The following is a 5086-nucleotide window of genomic DNA, read 5'->3' as shown; positions in this document are numbered from 1 at the left end:
GCGCCGGTTCCGCAGTCGGCCTCGAATGACGAAAAATAACGGTCTCCTCCTGGAGCTCACAGCCAACTTGGCAAAAAGTTTCTAAGTGCCCACGGCCCTGCCGAGCTTTGGCGTCCGCCCAGCGCCGGTTCCGCAGTCGGCCTCGAATGACGAAAAATAACGGTCTCCTCCTGGAGCTCACAGCCAACTTGGCAAAAAGTTTCTAAGTGCCCACGGCCCTGCCGAGCTTTGGCGTCCGCCCAGCGCCGGTTCCGCAGTCGGCCTCGAATGACGAAAAATAACGGTCTCCTCCTGGAGCTCACAGCCAACTTGGCAAAAAGTTTCTAAGTGCCCACGGCCCTGCCGAGCTTTGGCGTCCGCCCAGCGCCGGTTCCGCAGTCGGCCTCGAATGACGAAAAATAACGGTCTCCTCCTGGAGCTCACAGCCAACTTGGCAAAAAGTTTCTAAGTGCCCACGGCCCTGCCGAGCTTTGGCGTCCGCCCAGCGCCGGTTCCGCAGTCGGCCTCGAATGACGAAAAATAACGGTCTCCTCCTGGAGCTCACAGCCAACTTGGCAAAAAGTTTCTAAGTGCCCACGGCCCTGCCGAGCTTTGGCGTCCGCCCAGCGCCGGTTCCGCAGTCGGCCTCGAATGACGAAAAATAACGGTCTCCTCCTGGAGCTCACAGCCAACTTGGCAAAAAGTTTCTAAGTGTCACATCTCTGAAAAAACGGCTAAGTGTCGACTTTCGAAAAAACGGCAAAGTGTCACATCTCTGAAAAAACGGCTAAGTGTCGACTTTCGAAAAAACGGCTAAGTGTCAACTTTCGAAAAAACGGCTAAGTGTCGCCTCTCTGAAAAAACGGCAAAGTGTCAACTTTCGAAAAAACGACAGAGTGTCGCCTCTCTGAAAAAACGACTAAGTGTCGACTCTGAGAAAATGGCAAAGTGCCCACGGCTCTGCGGGCTCGTGCATCCGACCCGCGCCGGTTCCCCAGCCGGCCTGAAATAAGGCAAAACCAGCCTCTCCGCCTGGAGCTCAGAGCCAACTTGGCGAATATTTTCTAAGTGCCCACGGCTCTGCGTGGCTACGGCGTCTGCCCAGCGCCGGTTCCTGGGTCGAACCCCGAGGACGAGGAATGCCGGTCTCCGCCTGGAGGTCCCAGCTTAATCGGCGAAAATTTTCTAAGTGCCCACGGCTCTGCCGGGCTCGTGCATCCGACCCGCGCCGGTTCCCCAGCCGGCCTGAAATAAGGCAAAACCAGGCTCTCCCCCTGGAGCTCAGAGCCAATTGTGGCGAAAAAACGACTAAGTGTCAACTTTCGAAAAAACGACTAAGTGTCAACTTTCCAAAAAAACGGCTAAGTGTCGACTTTCGAAAAAACGGCTAAGTGTCAACTTTCGAAAAAACGACTAAGTGTCGCCTCTGAAAAAACGACTAAGTGTCGCCTCTCTGAAAAAACGACTAAGTGCCCACGGCTCTGGGGGGCTTGTGAGTCCGCCCCGCGCCGGTTCGGCGGTCGGCCTCAAAAAGCGAAAAATCAGCCTCTCTCCCTGGAGCTCACCAAAAATTTGTCGAAATTTTTCTAAGTTCTCCTCGAGGTACCAGGGGGTGAGGTACCCGGGCTAAGGTGCAGTACCTTTTTTGGTCTTCAGGTGCGCCAGAGTACAATGAAATGGTCCCAGTAGTCAGTGTACTCATCGACTTTCCCCCCGTTTTCCAAAGCACCCCGTTTACGAGTATGGAGGAGATGGTGCTGGTCTCCCCACGGCGTCGGACACGCCGTCCTCGACAGCACAAGGTCGGATAGAAGACCTGAAAAGCGCCGTGGCACGCGCTGGAGGTGTCACTGTGGCGAAAAAGTGACTAAGTGTCAACTTTCGAAAAAACGGCTAAGTGTCAACTTTCGAAAAAACGGCTAAGTGTCAACTTTCGAAAAAACGGCTAAGTGTCAACTTTCGAAAAAACGGCTAAGTGTCGCCTCTCTGAAAAAACGGCAAAGTGTCAACTTTCGAAAAAACGACTAAGTGTCAACTTTCGAAAAAACGACTAAGTGTCACCTCTCTGAAAAAATGGCAAAGTGTCAACTGCGAATGTGGTGGTGCATGGAAGGAAGTGGAGGACGGCCGCCTCCTTAAACACAGGCCGAAGAGGAGCGTCAGGGCCGGCTCCTTAAACACGGACCGAGTGTCGCCCTTAACACAGACCAAGCGGAGGACGGCCGCCTCCCTAAATACAGGCCGAACCGGAGCGCGAGGGCCGCTCCTTAAACACGGACCGAGTGTCGCCCTTAACACAGACCAAGGGGAGGACGGCCGCCTCCTTAAACACAGGCCGGAGAGGAGCGTCAGGGCCAGGCTCCTCAAACATGGACCGAGTGTCGCCCTTAACACAGACCAAGGGGAGGACGGCCGCCTCCTTAAACACAGGCCGGAGAGGAGCGTCAGGGCCAGGCTCCTCAAACATGGACCGAGTGTCGCCCTTAACACAGACCAAGGGGAGGACGGCCGCCTCCTTAAACACAGGCCGGAGAGGAGCGTCAGGGCCAGGCTCCTCAAACATGGACCGAGTGTCGCCCTTAACACAGACCAAGGGGAGGACGGCCGCCTCCTTAAACACAGGCCGGAGAGGAGCGTCAGGGCCAGGCTCCTCAAACATGGACCGAGTGTCGCCCTTAACACGGACCAAGGGGAGGACGGCCGCCTCCTTAAACACAGGCCGGAGAGGAGCGTCAGGGCCAGGCTCCTCAAACATGGACCGAGTGTCGCCCTTAACACGGACCAAGGGGAGGACGGCCGCCTCCTTAAACACAGGCCGGAGAGGAGCGTCAGGGCCAGGCTCCTCAAACATGGACCGAGTGTCGCCCTTAAAACAGACCAAGGGGAGGACGGCCGCCTCCTTAAACACAGGCCGGAGAGGAGCGTCAGGGCCAGGCTCCTCAAACATGGACCGAGTGTCGCCCTTAACACGGACCAAGGGGAGGACGGCCGCCTCCTTAAACACAGGCCGGAGAGGAGCGTCAGGGCCAGGCTCCTCAAACATGGACCGAGTGTCGCCCTTAACACGGACCAAGGGGAGGACGGCCGCCTCCTTAAACACAGGCCGGAGAGGAGCGTCAGGGCCAGGCTCCTCAAACATGGACCGAGTGTCGCCCTTAACACGGACCAAGGGGAGGACGGCCGCCTCCTTAAACACAGGCCGGAGAGGAGCGTCAGGGCCAGGCTCCTCAAACATGGACCGAGTGTCGCCCTTAAAACAGACCAAGGGGAGGACGGCCGCCTCCTTAAACACAGGCCGGAGAGGAGCGTCAGGGCCAGGCTCCTCAAACATGGACCGAGTGTCGCCCTTAACACGGACCAAGGGGAGGACGGCCGCCTCCTTAAACACAGGCCGGAGAGGAGCGTCAGGGCCAGGCTCCTCAAACATGGACCGAGTGTCGCCCTTAACACGGACCAAGGGGAGGACGGCCGCCTCCTTAAACACAGGCCGGAGAGGAGCGTCAGGGCCAGGCTCCTCAAACATGGACAGAGTGTCGCCCTTAACACAGACCAAGCGGAGGACGGCCGCCTCCCTAAATACAGGCCGAACCGGAGCGCGAGTGTCGCTCCTTAAACACGGACCGAGTGGAGGACGGCCGCCTCCTTAAACACAGGCCGAACAAAATGACACAAAGTGTCAACTGCGAATGTTGTCCATCCAAGGAAGGAGCGTGATGCCCGGCCGGCTCCTTAAACACAGGCCGAGAGTCGCCCCGGACGGTCCGCCTCGCGGCGCCCGTCTGCTCGGATAAAATGACACAAAGTGTCAACTACGAATGTTGTCCATCCAAGGAGGGAGCGTGATGCCCGGCCGGCTCCGAAAACACAGGCCGAGAGTCGCCCCGGACGGTCCGCCTCGCGGCGCCCGTCTGCTCGGATAAAATGACACAAAGTGTCAACTGCGAATGTTGTCCATCCAAGGAAGGAGCGTGATGCCCGGCCGGCTCCTTAAACACAGGCCGAGAGTCGCCCCGGACGGTCCGCCTCGCGGCGCCCGCCCGCTCGGATAAAATGACACAAAGTGTCAACTACGAATGTTGTCCATCCAAGGAGGGAGCTTGAGGCCCGGCCGGCTCCTTAAACACAGGCCGAGAGTCGCCCCGGACGGTCCGCCTCGCGGCGCCCGTCTGCTCGGATAAAATGACACAAAGTGTCAACTGCGAATGTTGTCCATCCAAGGAAGGAGCGTGATGCCCGGCCGGCTCCTTAAACACAGGCCGAGAGTCGCCCCGGACGGTCCGCCTCGCGGCGCCCGTCTGCTCGGATAAAATGACACAAAGTGTCAACTGCGAATGTTGTCCATCCAAGGAAGGAGCGTGATGCCCGGCCGGCTCCTTAAACACAGGCCGAGAGTCGCCCCGGACGGTCCGCCTCGCGGCGCCCGCCCGCTCGGATAAAATGACACAAAGTGTCAACTACGAATGTTGTCCATCCAAGGAAGGAGCGTGATGCCCGGCCGGCTCCTTAAACACAGGCCGAGAGTCGCCCCGGACGGTCCGCCTCGCGGCGCCCGTCTGCTCGGATAAAATGACACAAAGTGTCAACTACGAATGTTGTCCATCCAAGGAGGGAGCGTGAGGCCCGGCCGGCTCCGAAAACACAGGCCGAGAGTCGCCCCGGACGGTCCGCCTCTCGAGGCGCCCGCCCGCTCGGATAAAATGACACAAAGTGTCAACTACGAATGTTGTCCATCCAAGGAGGGAGCGTGATGCCCGGCCGGCTCCGAAAACACAGGCCGAGAGTCGCCCCGGACGGTCCGCCTCGCGGCGCCCGCCCGCTCGGATAAAATGACACAAAGTGTCAACTACGAATGTTGTCCATCCAAGGAGGGAGCGTGAGGCCCGGCCGGCTCCGAAAACACAGGCCGAGAGTCGCCCCGGACGGTCCGCCTCTCGAGGCGCCCGCCCGCTCGGATAAAATGACACAAAGTGTCAACTACGAATGTTGTCCATCCAAGGAGGGAGCGTGATGCCCGGCCGGCTCCGAAAACACAGGCCGAGAGTCGCCCCGGACGGTCCGCCTCGCGGCGCCCGCCCGCTCGGATAAAATGACACAAAGTGTCAACTAC

This window comes from Syngnathus leptorhynchus, unplaced genomic scaffold (genome assembly GCF_054491065.1).
Source record: "Syngnathus leptorhynchus isolate UIUO unplaced genomic scaffold, UIUO_Slep HiC_scaffold_718, whole genome shotgun sequence".
NCBI classification, from domain to species: domain Eukaryota; kingdom Metazoa; phylum Chordata; class Actinopteri; order Syngnathiformes; family Syngnathidae; genus Syngnathus; species Syngnathus leptorhynchus.
The sequence above is the reverse complement of the archived record's forward strand: the minus strand, read 5'-3'. Positions refer to the sequence as shown.